The 23,666-nt window shown below is 41.2% G+C and overlaps 1 protein-coding gene across 1 annotated transcript in view; it reads left to right on the forward strand.

Annotated features, from left to right (window-relative positions):
• Nucleotides 1–23,666, forward strand: part of LOC115101895 (metabotropic glutamate receptor 4-like) — a 122,789-nt gene that overhangs the window by 16,873 nt on the left and 82,250 nt on the right. The window lies entirely within an intron of this gene.

Consider the following 23,666-nt stretch of genomic DNA (forward strand, 5'->3'; position numbering starts at 1 on the left):
TCCACCCAGAGTGGCAGATCTCGGGTGGACAGCCATACCCCTGTCCGAGATGATACCGGGGAGCCGGGGTCCGGTGGCTTTCTGCTTGTCGTCGATACCTGGAGTTGGTCTTGAGAAGAGCTGACCGGGTTCTCTTCCAAGTACAACAACAACGGGGGACAAACACCTGGGCCGGGGGTACGCCAACCTCTTCATCTTGCTCCGTGAAGAGTGGGGGCTGATAACCCAGGGAACACTCAAAGGGCGAGAGACCCGTGGCAGAGCAAGGAAGGGTGTTACGGGCATATTCGACCCACACTAGTTGTTGGCTCCAGGTCGTGGGGTTGGCGGAGACCAGGCAGCGAAGAGTTGTCTCCAGGCCTCGGTTGGCTCGCTCCGACTGGCCGTTGGACTGGGGGTGGAACCCGGAGGACAGGCTGGCCGACGACCCAATGAGTGTGCAGAACGCCTTCCAGAACCGGGACGAGAACTGAGGACCCCAGTCGGAGAATATGTCCACTGGGAGTCCATCAATTCGGAAGGCGTGCTGCACCATGAGCTGGGCCATCTCTTTGGTAGAGGGTGGGCGGCTTTGGAAAACTGGTGCAAAAATGTATTTACCAACGTTGAGACAGCCAAGCTGTCTTCATCATGGTATAATCAGGGGTAGCCTAGTGGTTAGAGCGTTGGACTAGTAACCGGAATGTTAAGGTATGTTAAGCTTCCCCTGATTATACCATGATGAAGACAGCTTGGCTGTCTCAACGTTGGTAATTACATTTTTGCATCTGAGCTCCTAGAGTGTGCGGCTCTCTTTTATTTTCAACTTTTCTACTCCGCTAGCCAGCACCTCGCCTAAATAGGTGTGCGTTTCTTTTTCTTCTAGATTTATCTCATTAAATAGTAACCGCAAGTTCAAACCCCCGAGCTGACAAGGTACAAATCTGTCGTTCTGCCCCTGAACAGGCAGTTAACCCACTGTTCCTAGGCCGTCATTGAAAATAAGAATTTGTTCTTAACTGACTTGCCTAGTTAAATAAAGGTAAAATTAAAATGTATTTTTAAAAATGAGATAGCACCTAGTTTGCATATTTTAATACAATATTTCAGAATAGTTTTCATACAAAAAAGTATTACATCTGTGTCCACATTCAATTAATAAAAGTTGATTGTGATATTTAAAAAATGATTAGGGTGTGGTGCCTGGCCTTAAACACCTTGCTGTAACTTAAACCTTAGAGGACCACTATATCTTTGTCACTTGAAATAGTCCTTTGCTCCTTTGGCTCTTTATCTCTAACCATCTTCTGATGGGTGGACATGTTTATTATGGTTCACGAGTCAAGGAGATCTATTCTAATGACCTACCTCCCCCTGTTCAGATAGTACCTTCTCATTACCATGTTGAGTGATGATCCCTGGATGCACCTACAAACTCAATAGAGACTCCATACATGGCCTTTCACTTGGCTGCTTCTCACTGCCCATTATATACTGTACATCTGGTCAAGTATTCCTGATGGATAAAGTTGTGCTGGAGTCCAATTGCAACGCATGTTAGATAGAGTTTTCAATGTGATATGCTTGCGCTGCAGTAAGGAAATTATAGCTTAGAGACCTCAGAAAGCAAGGCTGTCCTCAATGTGTTGATCTGTTCTCTGCTCTGTATGGGGGATTCATTTTGTCCACAGTGACAGTTATTGTTGAAAAGCTGCTCTATTCTCACATCTTGCTAGAGACTCCTTGGCTCTGTGCAGCAACAGGAATAGCCAATTAAGCTAAGTTCCACGATTTACGATGGAGTTGAGCGGCAACTAGTGTGGGTGGACTGGAGCGCCAACGTCACACCCAAAGAATGGCCTGCAGTTAAACACACCATTTTTCTATGTAATTGCGGGCTAGTCTTTGGGTGCTGATATAATTTTATGTGACGTCGGAGCTCCAGTCTACCTACACTAGTCGCCGCTCAACTCAATCATGAATCGTGGAGTTGTGTTTAGTCGGCTACAACGGTAACTGACCTCTTTGCTTAATAATTCCATTATTCTGAAAATAGCTGTGTTGAGGATGTTCAACGTCTTTGGTGAGCAGTGCCAAGGCAATATCATATTTCTATGACCTCACATATTAGAGTCTAGTCCATCTAGAGGGGGCTTGGCGCATTGGTTTTGGCTGAGCCTGACCCTTTCTGATTCCATGTGTAGGCATGGAGGTGACAAACATCCTCAACAGCTGTGCAGGAACAGTGTGCCAAATGCCTCCCACACACAATAAATGACGTATGCTATAATATGCACACAAATGCATTAGCCATGTATTTAAAGGCCTGCTCAAAGAAAAATTGTTGTTTTCTTCTGTGGAGATTTAGACCAAACAGATGTAATAGTGGGTGTGTTTTATTCAAATGCATATAATGCATATAATGCATTTGAATGCCAGGTAAATAGTGTGTGGTCGCTATAAGATAACACTTATGTATAATACTGACTGAATTGTGTGTCAGTGCAACCAGTGAGTGCCTACTCAACACAGTGATGATTGGTTTCATTGTTCCATAATCACACAACCAAAACAAGAACAAACCCCCATGGCTTTAAATTCCTCTCACACTGTGTGTGACTGCACTGCATCAGCTATTCCGCTATTCCCTTCCCTGTGTCAGGGTACACTTATAGACGGTTGGAAGCAGTGATACAACCTATAATGTATGAAACTAATGACAAAATGACTCTTTTCTACCACAAGTGGAATCCTCCACATTATTATTTCAGAACTCATTTAGAGTACCTGTGGCATCTAGTGGTGAAAAGCCCAATGTAATTGTCCAATAGAGCAGCATTTTACAGCTGCATATCAATGTGAGAGGCAGGTAATTTGGAGTTCTAGGGCCAACTGAAACGTTTCTTTTGATTGACAGGTGGCGCAACGAGGAGGGCAGTGGAGGCAGAAAGGGCAGCGGGATAGCAGGTAGATTTATTATGTAAATATTGGCTCTGAGGGCAGTGTCCCTTTAGCGTGACAGGAATATCAAGAGGAAAAGTTATAATTAGAAAACCTTTTTCTATTCCACAGAGATGTTACTAAGCAAAATATCCAAAAGACCACAGGAGGTTAGTGGCACTTTAATTGGGGAGGACGGGCTCATGGTAATTGCTGGAGCGGAATAGGTGGAATGGTTTGAAATACATCAAACATATGGTTTCCATGTGTTTGATGCCATTCCATTCACTCCGTTCCAGGCATTATTATGAGCCTTTCTCCCCTCAGCAGCCTCCGCTGCAAAGGACTTTTCAATATTTTAGCTGTCTGTCACACATACCCAATTTTACATTCTCTCTGAAATTCTCAGAAATGTTTGCTTAATTTTGTAGTGCAAAGTGCTTTTTAGTGCGGGTGGTTTTAAAAGGAAAGATCATTTCCACCTGCTTGGAATAATAATTCTCAAACACTATTCCAAATTGCGTCTTTGAGGATATGTCTATCATAACATGGTTAATGAGTCATTATTAGCATGAAATTAACTAATTAGCCAGCAAATTATTGTACATTACTATTTGCTAAAAGTATAATTGCATGTGTATGCATTACTGCCCTTTTTCACCCTTTTACTGTCCTTAATGAATGCCTGTAAATGTATAGTTCGTTTAGATTAACAGTTACAGAAGATTTAACACAAAAAGAAAGAAGGATCTCAACATTGTATTCTTTAAGGAAGGGATGGGCAACAGCACAGATAGATTTGGGAACAGTCTAGTTTAACAGGGCTTCAGAGTGTTAAAAGAGACATCAGTAGAATTTAATCTGCCAGGGCTAACCCCTTTCTCTTTCTGGCATCTTTTCCCATGCAGCACCAAACCCAATTTGTAAGTCGCTCTGGATAAGAGCGTCTGCTAAATGACTTAAATGCAAATGTAAATGTAAGCCTCTCACTGCTTTGCATTATTCATACACAGGCCCTCCGGTGGCTTGAGGCTCCAGGTAAAGCAGAGAGGATTCTGGGAAATGTGCTAGTCAACTCTAATGGCCGAGATCATTTTAATGCCTAAATTCCGATTGCCAGGATTGCTTTGCCCTCGTGTTGGTGCTAGCAATCTAACGTATCAAGCAAGCTAGGTAGTGCTAGGTATCAATAGCCAATCCAGTAGGGCCTGGAAACTATAGTGAGCTTCGATTGGTCAATCACGAAACAATGTCAGAGTATTTTAATAAAGTTGTTTCCGTTGTATCATCACACTGAAGTACTACGTTTACATTTTAGCCATCTTATCCTGAGCGACTTACAGTTCGTGCATTCATCTTAAAAGACGCTACATGACCAAAACTATGTGAACAACGGCCCCGTCTGTAACGTTTGTCGTCTTCCTCTGATGAGGAGTAAGAGAGGTCGGACTAATTTGTGGCATGGTAAGTGTCCATTTTAATAAGACAAACTGAACACTACAGAAATACAAAATAACAAAGTGAAACAAACGAAACGGTCCCGTGTGGTAACAAACACTAACCCGGAAAATAATCACCCAGCCTCTGATTGAGAACCATACTAGGCCAAACACAGAAATCCCAAAACATAGAAAAAGGAACATAGACAACCCACCCAATTCACGCCCTGACCAAACAAATACATAATAAAATAACTAAGGTCAGAACGTGACACCGTCGAACATCTTATTCCAAAATCATGGGTATTAATATGGAGTTGGTGCCCCATTTGCTGCTATAACATCCTCTACTCTTCTGGGAAGGCTTTCCATGAGGTGTTGGAACATTGCTGTGTGGACTTGCTTCCATTCAGCCACAAGTGGATTAGTGGGGTTGAGCACTGATGGTGGGCGATTAGGCCTGGCTTGCAGTCAGCATTCCAATTCATCCTAAAGTTGTTCGACGGGGTTTAGGTCAGGGCTCTGTGCAAGCCAGCAAAGTTCTTCCACACCGATCTCGACAAACCATTTCTGTATCGACCTGTGCATGGGGCATTGTCATGCTGAAACAGGAAAGGGCCTTCCCCAAACTGTTGCCACAAAGTTCGAGGGACATAATTGTCTAGAATGTCCTTCTATGCTGTAGCGTTAATATTTCCCTTCACTGGAACTAAAGGGATTAGCCTGAACCATGAAAAACAGCCCCAGACCATTATTCCTCCTCCACCAAACTTTACAGTTGGCACTATGCATTGGGGCAGGTAGCGTTCTCCTGGCATCCGCCAAACCCAGATTTGTCCGTCGGACTGCCAGATATTGAAGCGTGATTCATCACTCCAGAGGATGTGTTTCCACTGCTCCAGAGTCCAATGGTGGCGAGCTTTACACCACTCCAGCTGATGCTTGGCATTGCACATGGTGACCTTAGGCTTGTGTGCAGCTGTTCGGCCATGGAAACCCATTCCATGAAGCTCCTGATGAACAGTTCTTGTGCTGTCGTTGCTTCCAGAGGCAGTTTGGAACTCGGTAGTGAGTGTTGCAACTGAGGACAGGCGATTTTTATCTGTTACGGGCTTCAGCACTCAGCAGTCCCATTCTGTGAGCTTGTGTGGTCTACCACTTCGTGTCCGAGCCGTTGTTGCTCATAGATGTTTCCACTTCACAATAACAGCACTTGCCGTTGACTGGGACATCTCTAGCAGGGCAGAAATTTGACTAATTGACTTGTTGGAAAGGTGGCATCCTATGACGGTGCTACGTTTAAAGTCTCTGAGCTCTTCAGTAAGGCCATTCTTCTACCAATGTTTGACTATGGAAATTGCATGGCTGTGTGCTCGATTTTATACAACTGTCAGCAATGGGTGTGGCTTAAATAGCCGAATCCACTAATTTGAAGGGGTGTCCACATAGTTTTGTATATACAGTGTAGCTAGGTGGGACAACCACATATCACAGTTATTGTGTGCAGTTTTCCCCAATAAAGTAGCTATCAGAAAGGTCAGAGCTAGTAAGGGAAAAAAAGTAAAGTACAAGTGCATTTTATATTTGTATTTTAAACCTTGATGTACAGAATATTTATATGAAAGCACTATTTTATTCAATAGATGCGTATGATATTTGATATGAGCATATACTGTACATTTCTTGCGGGTGGAGAAGTTTATTTTTGTAAACCAGGTCATCAGTTTTGACCTGTACTGTCAACCTCGTCGTTGTAAGAATGGTCGGACCAAGATGCAGCGTGGGTTAGGTTAATCATATTTATTTAATGATAACCAGCAACAAAACAAGAAAGAGAAAACCAATTAAATGTACAGCCTTGTAGGGCTCAACAGCAACAAAACAAGATCCCACACAAAACAGGTGGAAAAAGGCTGCCTAAATATGATCCCCAATCAGAGACAACGATAGACAGCTGCCTCTGATTGGGCACCATACCAGGTCAACATAGAAATGCAAAAACTAGAGTACCCACCCTAGTCACACCCTGACCTAACCAAAATAGAGTATAAAAGGATCTCTAAGGTCAGGACGTGACATGTACTCAATCATTGTAGCTGGCAGAGTGTTTTAAGTTGTGGTTTAGTCTATCATAGTAGTAAATGGAACATTTTTAAGGCTTTAAAAGTCATCTCAAATAAGTATCCTTGTTTGAATGGTTCCTCTCTTTCACTCTTCCACATACTTTAGTAATTAGTGAACTATTTACATTTTCATTCTTACTTAGTATCCTATTTGATATTACATTTTTACCATAAACACAGGTATTATGTTCTTCCCTGTCATTGTGACCTGAGGGATTTTCACATTTATGTATTGTAAGAGATTGTCAAATTGCTATTTATCTCTCTTCAAGTCAGAACTCAGTTCATGATGCAATATTGTAGAATGGCTTTTCTTACAAAAATGTTAATATTGCATCTTGGGGCAGCATATTTCTTCAAATATGTTGATTAAAAACATAGTAGAGCATTCCTGCATTCCTACGGTGTATATCAACTGATTCTATTTTCAAATGCTCCTTGTGTTGAAGATAAGTGGGACTGAAGGGTCTTGACTGCATTACAGATTTTCTCATCTCATACCTGACACTGACTGGCTTAAGGGTCCGGCAGGAATTGTATATCTGTTTTTTTTAGGCTAATTCTGGGTTAAATTCAGGTAGTAGTCACAGTCACCAGTGGACTTTGCCCAGAATCACTCTGTTTTGGATTCATCATAATGAAAACACTGCTGGTTGTGGTACTGAGGAAGTAATTAGAAGAGAAGAAGATCATGACAGCTACAGATATAGGATCTTAATTTGAGCCAGTTTGCTACAGCAGGAAAATAATCCTGCAGCAACAGGAAATGTGAATTATTATGTGTATTATATTTGACATTTTTGTGGGGGAAAATCAAGTCTGAAATTATTTTTTAAACCTCAAATACACTACTCTAATGTTTAAAACGTCCTTCATTGCATGAAAGTTATCCTGCAACAGGGTGATGAAATTAAGATTTGACATCTGTAGCACAAAGCATTAGTTATTTCCTATCAAATCACCTGTTCAAGATCAATAGTAAAATGCTTTTCATTTGGCCAAAATTCAGAGAGGCTTCTAAACAGTTTCTACCCCCAAGCCATAAGACTCCTGAACAGCTAATCAAATGGCTACCCAGACTATTTGCATTGCCTAGCCTATTTGTTGGTTAAGGGCTTTTAAGTAAGCATTTCACTGTAAGGTCTACACCTGTTGTATTCTGCGCATGTGAAAAATACAATTTGATTTGATTTGATATTGACCCAAATATAGTTGGGAGAACGGTGTTCCATTGTATTTGCAACAGGAGCAGTCCAAACATAAACAAAGATGAGGTTGGTTAAGGCCACTGAGCCTCTGCTGAATGTTTTACCCATCAACCTGTCAAGTGCTAGTCCTGTCAAGTGCTACGTGGAGCACATTTTGAAAGTAGCTGGGATCTAATGACCAGACAGTCATGCCAAGTGGCTTCAAGGCCTGCTGGTTACCCTATTACATTCCTGGGCAGAAGTGTTAATGTCTGGATTGGCCTACGAACAGAAGCAGCAAATGTTGTTACACTCGAAGGCATAGGGGTTTAGCCGTTTTTTCATTTTATAATAAAGCTGTGCTCTGAGGGCTTTCCCAGGGGGGTGAACTGAGACTCCCAGGGCTGTCAGGTGAGTTATTTCATCACCCTACAGGACTGTGCTATTCTCCTACTTATAAATCATTTAGCCCAAGTAAGAAAATGTAATTTAGTCATTTTTAATTCAAATCTATGCTTGCCCTAGACCCTGCTGTCATGTACCTTTTAATGTATTAAAGTCCAGGGAACAGAGCACAGTCCGTAAATTCCCCTGTGTTAAGTCGTTCTTTGCAGAGGCCTCAGACATAAATGCAAGGAGGCTCAAAATGGGCATAATGATACATGGATTTGTGCTTTCCAGATGCCACTAAGTTTAGAATCTATTATTTGATGTTCAGTATCAGAGGAAACAAAAACCTGTTTGAATGCTATGATTTATTTCCATGTATGGTTAGAAAATACTGTATTTACTCATTTGTGTAATCATCACAATGCAGTCATTTTTTTCACATACTGCAATTTCACATTTCACATGTGATAATGGTATGTGGGATTGTCAGTTGACTGCTTACCAGCCCTGATTCGGACTTAGAGAGGGTGGGACTGCACTTTCTTGGTGACCTACTGGGGAGACTGATATGAGCAGAATAACATGTTCTGTCACTCACTGCCATGTGCCAGGGATAAATAGAGAGTCTGGGTCCATTTCCCCATGGGAATTAAAGACTGCTTACAGATGAAATCAGGGCTACTGATGGATGGCTTACTGGCCCTATTGCAGTTTGTTTTCGAAAGCTTTGGAAACTGTCAACACACCCTCACCACTGCATACAGTTGATCCATCATCTAGAAGGCCAGCTTATAACTAACAGTATACAGCTCAACCTAGTTGTGTTCTCATGCATGCTCTTCATGGTAGATTACTTCTATCATCAATATTGTTACTTACATGCTTCACTAGATAATTGTTGACTATGGCAGCTAATGGTTTTGCTTAAACACTTTGTATATTAGCTACTGTGGTTTGTGGAATTGTTGTCCAATCACAATTTAATGTATCTGGCCAATAACATACAATAAATAGTACAAGGCTTTATCATAGCACAAGCCACAAAATAATTAGATGTGTAGAATTCTTACATCATGCAACTAAACGGATTCATTATTCAACATGAACACATTTTTCATCTTCAATTTTCCAACACATTGTACAGTAATTTGAATGATCATATTGATTGCAGCCTATTGCAAAGGGATAAGATATCCTCTGCACAATATGCAATACATCTAGGTTTACTTCATAAATCCTGTAAGCAAAAAACAACAAATGACATGTGTTTCCACACAGTTGCAACAATATCCCCTTTTATCCAAGCGTAAGTCCTCTTATTGCCAGCAGGATCTTGCCGACTATCAACATAGAGAGAGAGCCTCACTAGAGAGTACATTAGTAGCCATTACATAAGACTACACAGCAAGATGGAGAAACCATTCCCTGGGATTTTGTTTCATCTTGTCGTCCTTTGATAACAAATCGGTTGAGGACAGCACTTTCCTCATCAACATGGCACAGAGTCAGGTCCTTTTCTAGACATTAGGCATTTGAAGCTTAAGGCATGATGGAGTACGCGTTCTTGGCTGACTATTGTAGTGAGGCAGGGGATAAGGTCATTCATGAATGAAACGTCTGATTCGTCATCTAATTAAGGATTCCTGTATTTCCAACTGCAATTTTAATGAGTGGATATTGCAGTTCTATTCTTAATCATTTATTTAACTGAACACTTAAAATTGCTTTAGTAGCATATTCCATTGTCCCTTCTTCTCTCTCACGTGTTTTCCAGCTCTCTGTAGATCTGCATTTCTTTACCTCTACAGGTAATGATTCCATTTGCCATTTTATAAATGTTTCCATAATAAGCAGATTTTTGGGGCAATTGGCTTGATTAATGATAGGAAATAGCATGCATAATGCATTGGTCAAGACTCATGCAAACAATAAAAAGTCACTGCTGAGCGTCCATTTCAATTCCACCTCTGAAAAGGCTTATGTTTGATTGAGCGATGCCCACTACACTAAATTACCTTTTTAGTTGAATTGGTTGAACCTTTTTTAGTTGAACCTTTTTAGTTGAATTCATCTTCCTCTTCATCACAATCACACTTTGTCTCGTTTCACAACAGTTTCCTTTGAAGGATGACATCCATGTATCACAGGCAGTGACTAGACACAGCCACACACTAACACAGGATATGTACATACTTATATCAACTCATGCTCTTGCAACTAACTACTCTCTCACAAAAAAGTGTCACTGGCCACATCATGATGCAAATGCATCATACATTTTGCATCATCATGATGATGTGGCCAGTGACAATTTGGTTTTTGAAAGTCCAATATCTTGAAAGTTTGACTGCTGATGTGCAAAACATTTTGGGACTGTATCATTAGTGGACTAATTACATAAATAGCAAACGTTTTTGAGTGGATTATCCCTTTCAGGGGAAAGTAATCCAAAAGTAACAAAGTAATTTGATTACATTACTGAGTTTGGGTAATACAAAAGTTACATTACCGATTACAATTTTGGACAGGTAACTAGTAACTAACATATTACACTTAGAAAGTAACCTACCCAACCCTGAGTATTACAGTATTAGTTTCTGTAACAATAGCTACCTTAATATACACAAAAATCATTCTAGCCCACCACAGTTCATTTTCACACATCAATATTATTAAACCACACTCAGTCTGCTGCAGCTCATGTCAAACACCAACACTGATGATACTTTCAGTCACACAGTCCAAAGCTGTCTGTGAGCGGAGATCTTGTTGATCAAATATCACACTGTCATCATGTATCCGTCTCTATTTAGTTACAGCACAAAGCATGTTTTAAACTTTACTTCCCTTGGCTAATTGGCTCTAAAAAAATGTTTTACCTTTATTTTATCAGGGAGTCATACTGAGACCAATGTCTCTTACAGATGAGCCCTGGAATTCAGAAGTTACAGAAAATACACACATCAAATATAAATGCAAAATGCTAGCAGAAAGAAGAACAGTGATGAAAAACAAACACGTTAATAAGTAATTGTAACGTAGACACAGGGATTCAAGACCCAGATGCAGTTAGTTTAATAATAATAATGAACATGGCGCAATACAAACCCAGCAACGCGTCTGACATAGAGACAAACAATACTACCCAATGACTGATAACAAAAGAGTGCTATAAAAAGGGTAAGTAATCAGGGGAATAATGAAGTCCAGGTGTGACTGATGATGAGACGCAGGTGGGCGTACTGATGGTTGCCAGGTCTGCTTAAAGTGGCCAGGACCGGTGGTTAGTAGACCGGTAACGTCGAGCGCCGAAGCGGGGAAGCAGGAGTGGATGTGACATTAATAAGGTCCTCAATCAGCTTTCTGAATTGCCCAAGAGGCACCAAAACATCCAATTTAAGAACATTTTGAAGATTGTTCCGCAATCTTGGTTGTGCAAGAAAGGTAAATCAGCTTTTAGTTAACTCCGTAGAGACCAAAGGAATTTCTAGAGTCAACCATCCCTGAGACTGGGTGTCGTACTCATACATCTAAAGTTTAGTAATGATGTTAGTTAGTTACAGTGGGAGTTTTTGTCAACCTACGTGACATTAAAAAGGGCCAACCAACTTTCTGGGAGAGAATGCAGTGATGAGTGCTACCACTGTTGCCTGTAATAAAGCGCAGTGCGCTATGATGAACTGCATCTAATGGCTTTGATGAAGTGGCAGCAGCGTTCACATACATGATGCTGCCAGAGTCTAGGACCGATAGGAACGTCGACTAAGTAATCTGCTTTTTACTATTTAGCGAAAGGCATGACCTATTTTTTTTTATAGATAAAGCCCATTTTTATTCTGAGCTTAACTAACTCATCAATATGCTTTTTATTTATCCAGATGCCCAGATATTTGTAAGCAGGGACACGATCAATATGGACAAAATCTAAAGTACATACTGTATGTTTAAATCATCACCATTATTTTGATGCACTCTAGAGAAAACATATACTCATTTTACCTGCATTCAATACTAATTTCAGGTCAATAAAGTTTTTCTGTAATACAAAGAAGGCAGACTGTAGATAGAGCCTGGTTAACCGTAGGGGCAATGGCATATCATCGGCATACAAGTGCAGGCAATTTATTTTTTACAGACAAGCCAATATTTTTTATGCAAACAGTAAAAAGTACAGGACCCAGAATTGGACCCTGCATTACACCTTTCGTTATGTCCAGAAAACCTCATTTAACACCCTCGGAGATCAAATCCTACTATACCGGCTCTGACGCTCATCGGATGTGGCAGGGCTTGAAAACTATCATGGATTACAAAGAGAAGCCCAGCCATGAGCGGCCCAGTGATGCAAGCCTACCAGTTGACCAAAATGCCTTCTATGCTCGCTTAGAGGCAAGCAACACTGAACCATGCGTTAGAGCACCAGCTGTTATGAACGACTGTGTGATCACGCTCTCCATAGCCAATGTAAGACCTTTAAACAGGTTAGCATTAACGTTTAAAAATACCTAACGTTGTATTACAAAAGTAGTTTGAAATATTTTGGCAAAGTTTATAGGCAACTTTTGAAATATTTTGTAGTGACGTTGCGTTTTTCTAAGCTGTTTTTTATGGATCAAACAGGCTTTATAAATGGACATTTTTACACACTCCCAGGAATGTCATAAATGATGTATCATTAGCTTATACACTAACTTTCACACATCTAGATGGCCGGACAGGGTGGGTGGGGAGCCAGAGGCAGCCCTGTTGTCAAACTGTAGACCCCAGTTCCTACATTTGAACATAATGTTTGATTTTATCAAACATGGACGGAATATGGACGGAATTTTTATATATGGACGGAATTAATCGTACAAAAGGACCAATTGTGATGTTTATGGGACATATTGGAGTGCCAACAAAAGAAACTCGTCAAAGGTAATGCATATTTTATATTTTATTTCAGCGTTTTGTGTAGCGCCTGCTATGCTAGCTCCATTGTTTACTGCTGGTGAGGATGGCTACAGGTTATCAGTTAATAGCTTCATATGCTTTTGCCGAAAAGCATTTTTAAAATCTGACATGTTGGCTGGATTCACAACGAGTGTAGCTTTAATTGAGTATCTTACATGTGTGATTTAATGAAAGTTTGAATTTTATAGCATTTTATTTTAATCTGGCGCTCTGCATTTCCCCTAGAAATTGGCCACTTGAGACGCTAGCGTCTCCCCTATCCTCACCTATCCTCACCTGGGGTCTACAGTTTGACAACAGGGCTGTCTCTGGCTCCCCACCCACCCTGTCCGGCCATCTAGATGTGTGAAAGTTAGTGTATAAGCTAATGATACATCATGTATGACATTCCTGGGAGTGTGTAAACTTGCATGTTTTATTACCATAGCATTTTTGTATGTTCTCTATAGTTATGTACTTGAAAATGTATCAATTGACCAATTCGGCACATTTGGGCAAAGTCCTGGCAGACTTGATACAAAATATTGTGCAGTAATGTAATTCTTCACTGATTCAGTCTGAAACTTTGCACACACACACGGCTACCATCTGGAGGTCCAAATCTAAATTACAACTAGACTCCTATCTGAAAGTATGGCCTTTCTCTTACATTTCAAAGATGATGTTTGTATTATATTTTACCAGATCTAATGTGTTATATTCTCTTACTTTAATTTCACATTTCCACAAACTTCAAATTGTTTCCTTTCAAATGGTATCAGGAATATGCATATCCTTGCTTCAGGTCCTGAGCTACAGGCAGGTAGATTTGGGTATGTAATAAAAAAAAGGGTAAGATCCTCAAGAGTTAACCAATATTCATTTAATTTCAGTCAGACAGAGATAATATCATGATAGAAATGCACACATGGTGTCAGGGTGTTGTCGTGCCTAAAGTTTGTATTTGGTGGACGGGACAAGCGAAAGAGGCTTCTCAGCCCAGCAGTCTGGCGACATGGCTCAAGAGCCCACCAGCAGGAACACGTCCCCTGACCAAAGGATGTTTAGTCATTCTCAATGACCCCTCCTGGTCATGTAGATGCTTTATACTGCATGCAGAGGACGAGTTCTCTGTCGTCCAGGATATTTCTGTGTTTTTCTGAACCTCTCCTTATTCTTTCTGTTTTTTCTTGTAGTGTTAATATTATTTTATATCTGATCCAATTCCACAGTCACATGTCTGTGCACCTTCATTACCGTCTGAGTTGGCCAACAACAGTACCCAGTCTCCTAGCCAGCTAGTACCAAGCATGAGGGGGGCTTGGGAATAGACTACTTAGTTACTACCTAGTTCAAAATTAGAATGAACTTTTGCACTCAGCTCCTTCATTCCATTTCACTTTCAATGGAACCTTCTAGGAGCTTTGGGCAACACTTTCATTTGAAAGAGCTTGGTTCAAGAGTTCACTTGATGAAAATACCAAACTCTTCAGGCAAGAATACAAACCAGAGGGACAACACGTCACCCCTGTTAATATGGCATGGAAGGCAAGAAATGGCTACCTAAATCTTGTCTTTTGCAGTAAATGGTGCATTCAATGTCAAAACATTAGATCGTCGATTACCGCTTCCTTCTAAAGGGAGAAGCATAGTTTTAAATTCAGATATTAATATTGGTATTAATATGCCCGTCCTTTGTGTATGCAATTTAGTGCGCTTATTTTGATGTAATTACTTAAATGAAGGCTGTATATTTGGGAAGTCATTCAGACACAGGAGACACAATTGGGGAAATAATTGATGTTATATGTTGTGCAACTTATTGACTTAAAAACAGTCCTTCATAGGATGAGATCCGCAGTCCAACCTACTGTGACATACCTTTGCCCACGTGGTCATGAAGGAAGATAAGAACATGTCTGTATTTTCAAATGACCTGAAGTCCAAACAAAGTCATATCTGCCTCTGTTGGAAACATGTACAGGTATATGTCAGTGGCGGTCAGTGCTGTTTAAGATGAGGACAAGTTTTTTTCATGAGCATGGCCTTATTTCTATTACAGATTATTGGATGTGTCTCATTCATATTCCATTCACCCAGTTCAATGTATTTAAAAAAATGTATTTCACCTTTATTTAACAAGGCAAGTCAGTTAAGAACAAATTCTTATTTACAATGACGGCCTAAACCGGCCAAACCCGGACGACGCTGGGCCAATTGTACGCCGACCTATGTAACAGCAACAGGTTTAGGCTACTACATGATTTTCACTATACCCGTCATGTGGTTGCTACAACCTAGCCTATGAATGAACGTTTACAACGTAGGTGCACACAGGTCGAGAGGTGACACATGGACAGACAGTGACATTCAATACCATCTTGCGCACTCTTGCCTGCATCTAGCTGGTATAGGGTGTAATCATTAGTACAACAGTTTCTATTGGACAAATGTAGGTACGTTTATCTCTGTTTTGATCCGTTTGCTTCCGTTAAACATTTTTAAACAGAATCGGCAAAATGAATACACAGCGTAAACACTGTTCACTTTCATAGCAGCCACATTGTATTCTTTCTCTCCTCCTCCGCTCTCCTCCTCTCATCTCTTCTCTTTGCTTGTGGACTGCAATGCACAACAGATCAGATGTATGTGACCAGGCGGAAAAACAATGTCCAAGCCAAACCGCTGCACACAGCCTACAACGTTGTCACCATAGATAAAGTAACGTTATAGTCAACATAGCTAATAGAATTAACGTGCTAGTAAGCCCGCTACAATCATGCAATAATGTTAGTGTACAATCAGCCCTGGTGGCAATAAATTAGTATTACCAAAAGCTTACCTTGACTTGGAAGAGTTCCAGTGTTTTGTTGGAAAGTCATAGCCAGCAAGCTAACATATCATCCTTCTGAGCAGGGTGTTTCAGTAGGCTAAACTAGCTAACTGCATTTGCTAGCTATTTGCTCTCCATTTCTCTCTTGCTTCTCCTTCATTCTGAAAGAAAATTGTTTGTTCAAAACTGTTAAACTATTTTTCTTTCTCTCTCTTTGAGTCCACTACTCACCACATTTTAGACACTGCAGTGCTAACTAGGTGTAACGTATGCTTTCAGTACTAGATATACAGTGGGGAGAACAAGTATTTGATACACTGCCGATTTTGAAGGTTTTCCTACTTACAAAGCATGTAGAGGTCTGTAATTTTTATCATAGGTACACTTCAACTGCGAGAGACGGAATCTAAAACAAAAATGCAGAAAATCACATTGTATGATTTTTAAGTAATTCATTTGCATTTTATTTCATGAATTAAGTATTTGATACATCAGAAAAGCAGAACTTAATATTTGGTACAGAAACCTTTGTTTGCAATTGCAAAGATCATACGTTTTCTGTAGTTCTTGACCAGGTTTGCACACACTGCAGCAGGGATTTTGGCCCACTCCTCCATACAGACCTCCAGATCCTTCAGGTTTCGGGGCTGTCGCTGGGCAATACGGACTTTCAGCTCCCTCCAAAGATTTTCTATTGGGTTCAGGTCTGGAGACTGGCTAGGCCACTCCAGGACCTTGAGATGCTTCTTATGGAGCCACTCCTTAGTTGCCCTGGCTGTGTGTTTCAGGCCGTTGTCGTGCTGGAAGACCCAGCCACGACCCATCTTCAATGCTCTTACTAAGGGAAGGAGGTTATTGGCCAAGATCTCGCGATACATGGCCCCATCCATCCTCCCCTCAATACGGTGCAGTCGTCCTGTCCCCTTTGCAGAAAAGCATCCCCAAAGAATGATGTTTCCACCTCCATGCTTCACGGTTGGGATGGTGATCTTTGGGGTTGTACTCATCCTTCTTCTTCCTCCAAACACGGTGAGTGGAGTTTAGACCAAAAAGCTCTATTTTTGTCTCACACATGACCACATGACCTTCTCCCATTCCTCCTCTGGATCATCCAGATGGTCATTGGCAAACTTCAGACGGGCCTGGACATGCACTGGCTTGAGCAGGGGAACCTTGCGTGCGCTGCAGGATTTTAATCCATGACAGCGTAGTGTGTTACTAATGGTTTTCTTTGAGACTGTGGTCCCAGCTTTCTTCAGGTCATTGACCAGGTCCTGCCGTGTAGTTCTGGGCTGATCCCTCACCTTCCTCATGATCATTGATGCCCCACGAGGTGAGATCTTGCATGGAGCCCCAGACCGAGGGTGATTGACCGTCACCTTGAACTTCTTCCATTTTCTAATAATTGCGCCAACAGTTGTTGCCTTCTCACCAAGCTGCTTGCCTATTGTCCTGTAGCCCATCCCAGCCTTGTGTAGGTCTACAATTTTATCCCAGATGTCCTTACACAGCTCTCTGGTCTTGGCCATTGTGGAGAGGTTGGAGTCTGTTTGATTGAGTGTGTGGACAGGTGTCTTTTATACAGGTAACGAGTTCAAACAGGTGCAGTTATTAATACAGGTAATGAGTGGAGAACAGGAGGGCTTCTTAAAGAAAAACTAACAGGTCTGTGGGAGCTGGAATTCTTACTGGTTGGTAGGTGATCAAATACTTATGTCATGCAATAAAGTGCAAATTAATTACTTAAAAATCATACAATGTGATTTTCTGGATTTTGTAAGTAGGAAAACCTGCAAAATCGGCAGTGTATCAAATATTTGTTCTCCCAACTGTATTCTCTGATCCTTTGATTGGGTGGACAACATGTCAGTTCATGCTGCAAGAGCTCTGTTAGGCTGGAGAACGTCCTCCGGAAGTTGTTATAATTACTGTGTAAGTCTATGGAAGGGGTGAGACCCATGAGCCTCCTAGGTGTTGTATTGAAGTCAATGTACCCAGAGGAGGACGGAAGCTAGCTGTCGTCCGGCTACACCATGGTACTACCCTACAGAGTACTGTTGAGGGTGCCGTAGACCTTCTTTGTAAAATAGTGTGTTTTAATCAGTTATTTGGTGATGTGATTATATTTAGTATAGTTGTATCTAAAAGTGATACCATTTTAAATGTCTTACAATTAAACATTTTATGAAATTCACTGTGGAGGATGGTCCTCCCCTTCCTCCTCTGAGGAGCATCCACTGGTATATGTGTTGTATGCACTTGTTTACTGTGTCGATGTACTCAGCTAGCAACGAGGGTGCTAAGGCACATAACCTATTTTCACTTCATAGCTTTTCATGTCTGCCTGCGCTAGTTCCAAATCCCGTTTCTCTCTGTTTCCAAATGTAAATATCCCAGGCATAACAGAGTGCTCTAATACTCCCCTCTGTTTTCTCTTGTACCTAGAAGGTGTGTGCTGCCTCACTGCTCTCTCTGTATTCCCCCTGTTCTCCTAGCTACTCCCTCCTCTCCTGTTAGTACACCTCCCTGCTCCCTCTTCTTATAAACTCTAGTGTACCTTCCCCCTTTCAAGTGTACAGTCTGCGTTGTCTGTGTTTATTAAACATCTGCCTTGGTAGACACACTGCACACCGCACGCTACACACAGCTGCACACAGCACACAGTGACTGTAAGAGCAAATTCTCAAAGTTGTCAGCCTTGTCATCATGCGTCAACATAAATATTATTGTGTAACTGGAGCAGTATTAACTAGGAAGTACATGATCAGCAGCACCAGAGTAAGAGAGGAAAGGCAGGATATTAGTGTGACTCCCAATGGACCCTAAAAGTGTTTGACAAGCAGGCCTGTGGGCACAACACAAACTACTACATTCTCCCACAGTGGCGGTGAACCCACGCCTCTACCACGATTCATTCCAGAGCTGCGGCCTCATATTAGCATGCACACTGAGGAAACTAAGTAAACCCTATACTGTCTGACAAGTCCTCTAGTGTCTGCCATTCCTTATAATACAAGCACACCTTCCCTTACTATCTGGGGAGGGCATACTGTACACATAGGTGCCCTTTTGGATTTTGTACATTTCTCAGTTCTAAAGAGGATGATAGGGGACTTCTGAGAAATGGCTTTGGCATATGGATAAATAAAAACAAATGGCAAGTTGGTGAGGTGAAATTGTGGTCATTTACTTCTTCCCATTCAATAGCTGAACCATCCATGTGATTCAAATTAAAACGATCTTTTATACTAGTTCTCAGGGCAAGATTCAAAGCATTTATTCTAAGCAACAGATCATTACTTATATGAATCTCCTCAGAGATTAAGAAAATTATTTCCATGCTAGGGTGGTTGCAACATTCACTGTGTTTTTATTAATTGCTTGACTATCTGTCTTTCTGTCTACACGTTCATACCATATGACAGTGAATCTAAATGATTGGTCTGCAATGTGGAGGATTTCATCATAGAAGAGGGGAAAGAAGGAGAATTTTCCTAATTAAAACCTGTCCTGCAGCTAAAATTAATCTAGAAATGCATTTTGTGGAGAAGCAGGTTCCTGGAAGGTAGTCATTACCGTTGGATTATTACCTTGCATAACTATAATAGCAGATGCATAATGAGGGAACGATCATAATAAGATCGATAAAAAGGCATAACAGTCTGTGCTGGATTTGTTTTCGCAGTTCAAAACTTAACTCCCCCTTCCAAACATCTCTGTAATGAGGAAATAATAAGAATACCTGCAGAACAATGAATACATATTATATTCCTACAATTGTACAGAGATTGGTAATGCATTGTAATATGATAGCTGATGAAGCAGACATGCTGGCAGTGATACGTTATGGAGTTTTGTGCCACAGACCCATTAGAGGACCCACATTTTTAAAAATGGTGTGCAGCCGTGGTTGGAAGCACAAGGAAGCATAATTATATGAAAACCACACCACACAAAAACAATACTTAAGTACAAAATTAAAAAACATAACAAAACCTACTAATTATAAATGTATGAATTAATTGATCAGTTATCACAAAAAACAAAATATTTGTTTTGTTTAAACGTGTGTGTGCGTGTGCATGTGAGTGTGTGAGAGTTAGGCTATATGGAGGAGATTACTGAGTAGTTGTTACGCTCGTCGAAATGATCGGACCAAGGTATAGCGTGGTAGGCGTATATTTTATCTTTATTAAAAATGAACTCCTAAAAACAACAAAAGGATAACACAGAGCTGTACAAAAACAACATCCCACAAAATTAAGGTGTCAACAGGCTGCCCACCCAAGTCACACCCTGACCAACCAAACCGAGAATAAAAAAGATCTCTACGATCAGGGCGTGACCTCTGGCTCCCCCCACTTTGGTGGCGCCTCTGATGTGGGGACCCTCGTTGCAGGCCCCGGACTGGGGACCCTCGTTGCAGGCCCCGGACTGGGGACCCTCGCTGCAGGCCCCGGACTGGGGACCCTCGCTGCAGGCCCCGGACTGGGGACCCTCGCTGCAGGCCCCGGACTGGAGACCCTCGCTGCAGGCCCCGGACTGGAGACCCTCGCTGCAGGCCCCGGACTGGAGACCCTCGCTGCAGGCCCCGGACTGGAGACCGTCGCTGCAGGCCCCGGACTGGAGACCGTCGCTGCAGGCCCCGGACTGGAGACCGTCGCTGCAGGCTCCGGACTGACGCGTGGAGCAGGCACAGGACTCACCAGGCTGGGGAGACCTACTGGAGGCCTGGTCCGTGGAGCAGGCACAGGATGAACCGGGCTGTGGGGGAACTCTAGAGATCTGGTGCTTATCCGTGCGCTTTACAGCATAACACGGTGCCTGACCAGTAACACGCTCCTTGCCATGAGCATTGGGAGTTAGCTCCGCCAACCTCCCCGTGTGCCCCCACCCCAAAAATATTTTGGAGTGGCTTCTCGGGCTTCCGTCGATGACTTGCCTCCTCATATCGTTGCCGCTCCTCCTTCGCTGCCTCTATTTCCTCCTTTGGACGGCGATATTCTCCAGCCTGCGTACAGGATCCTTTACCATCCAGGATCTCCTCCCACGTCCACTCGTCCTGTCCACGCTGCTTGGTCCTTCCTTGGTGGGATGTTCTGTTACGCTCGTCGAAATGATCGGACCAAGGTGCAGCGTGGTACGCATACATTTAATCTTTATTAAAAATGAACACCTAAAAACAACAAAGAAAACGAACGAAATGTTCGGTAGGCTACACAGAGCTGTACAAAAACAACATCCCACAAAACTAAGGTGGCAAAACAGCCTGCCTAAGTATGATTGCCAATCAGAGACAACGATAGACAGCTGTCCCTGATTGAGAACCATACCCGGCCAAAACATAGAAATAAAGAACATAGAGTTTCCGAACCGAGTCACACCCTGACCAACCAAACATAGAGAATAAAAAGATCTTTACAGTCAGGGCGTGACAGTAGCTTGGTTCATCAGGCTGACCCCAGTCTTCACTTGAAGTTATTGAGGGATAATGATGTTTTGGCAATGTGAAGATAAGAATACCAGAGTATGGTACCTCTTTATCTCATAGAGAATTGACTATGTGAGGTGTGGCAGATAAGAGGAAAAAGGTTATCGCAGTGTCTTGTGTTGTACATAATGTACTGGCCCAGACAATATTACAGTAAATGAGATTTGGGTCAATTATACTATAGTATAGAGTTAGGACTCAAGCATGATGAACCAAACCACTAATCTTTCTGATGATACCAACAGATTCCATAACTTTGCTGCAGACAAAATGAATATGATCTTTCTGGGAAAGCTTTTCATCAGTTAGAAGTCTGAGGAATATAGTGGATGTGACTTGTTCCATTTCATTCCCACCAATTGAGATTCTCGCTCTTTTTATTTTTTGCAATATTTATTATTCTTAATAGTGAATACAATGAAGTTGGATTTTTGTACATTTAAAGATAAGTTGTTTATCTGGAACCATTCAGAAAATTTGGCCATGCCTAAGTTGGCTTCATTAATTAGTGAATCAAAATGATTTAGTGATAAAATCTCATTGGTATCATCAGCAAAGAAGTATGGTAAAAGACACAGCAGCAAGGTCATTGATATAGATTAGGAATACCAAAGGTCCAATTATCAAACCCTGTGGCACATCACAGGATATCTTGGCCTGGTAGATGCACCCATATTTACATAAACAAATTATCAAGGCAATTATATGGATAATCATGAAAACTGTAATAATGCAATTTATAAATAAAGTAGTATTTCATGATTGAAGGTTAAATAAAATTAAAATAAACCGTGTCAAACACTTTGGATAAATCTAAAAATATGCCAAGAGGGTATTCATTGTTGTTCAGGGCTGAAAAGATTTTATCCACAAGTTGCAAAAGAGCCTGTGGAGTAATTTTTACGAAAACCATATATGTACGCTTACAGAATATAGTGTTGATTTAAATGTTTCAACATTCTCTTATACACCAACCCAATTGAGATGGTTTGGGATGGGTTGGACAGAAGAGTGAAGGAAAAGCACCCAACAAGTGCTCAGCATATGTGGGAACTCCTTCAAGACTGTTGGAAAAGCATTTCAGGTGAAGCTGGTTGAGAGAATACCAAGAGTGTGCAAAGTTGTCATCAAGGCAAAGGCTGGCTACTTTGAAGAATCTCAAATGTAAAATATATTTAGATTTTTGGTTACTACATGATTCCATATGTGTTATTTCATAGTTTTGATATCTTCACTATTATTCTACATTTTAGAAAATAGTTAAACGATCGAAAAACCCTTGAATGAGTAGGTTTATCCAAACTTTTGACTGGGACTGTACATTAGAGGCTCAGTAATCAAGGAAGACACTGATTTCACCAAAGAGGCACCAGTCTCATCATGACCTACTGCTGATATATTTAAGTTACCAATTACCTCTATCACCTCCATTACAGTACATCAGGGGGATCAAACTGAAGCAGAGAAGGGAAATGTCCCTTAATGTAATCCAAGGAATTTCTATGATGTTTCAGGGAAGACTCAAATGCAGACTGTGTTGAAGTAACAATGTTTATTACAGAAACAGGGGCAGGCAAATGTCAGGTTAAGGCAGGCAGGGGTCGATAATCCAGAGTAGAGGCAAAGGTACAGGACGGCAGGCAGGTTCAGGAAAAGCAAGGTACAAAAATCAGGAGGGCGAGGAAAAAGCGAGATGGAAAAAGCAGGGGCAGGGACATCCGCTGGTGGACTTGAAGAAACTAGACGAATTGGCAACAGACAACAGAAAACACAGGTATAAGTACCCAGGGGATAAAAAATAGAGAATAAAAAACCTCTCTATGGCCAGGGCGTGACAGAGGGCATGACAGAATAGCTGTAGATGCCTTTTGATTGATGTTTTTACAAGTTTACTTTATTTGAGGATTCTTGGAATTAGTTAGTAAAATAAATCAAAAGTAAAATAAAAAAATGGATAAGGTGAATAAATGTGTTCTTATACTTTTTGGTATTTGCACAATTCAGGGGAGAGGAATTAAGGAATACACTTTTTATACAACTTGTTTTTATTAACTGAGGAAACCGGTTGTTAACCAAGGTTTCCAGAACCCTTCTGCTGCTCCCTTACACCATTTAACTAAGGGAAAGCAGTGGTGAAATACAGAATTGAAAGATGTGAGAAAAGTCTGGTAAGCAGACTCCACATTGACCTGATTATAAAAATGTTCCCATTAAATATCATTAATCAACATCCTAAAGCGCTCACAATTACTTTAAAATATATATATATATATATATACTTGTAATGCTACTAATAATTTCCATCTGTTCCAAGGAGAATAAATATCAGTATAAAGTATTCCTGTATTAGCC

Source organism: Oncorhynchus nerka, linkage group LG20 (assembly GCF_034236695.1).
Source record: "Oncorhynchus nerka isolate Pitt River linkage group LG20, Oner_Uvic_2.0, whole genome shotgun sequence".
Lineage (NCBI taxonomy): Eukaryota > Metazoa > Chordata > Actinopteri > Salmoniformes > Salmonidae > Oncorhynchus > Oncorhynchus nerka.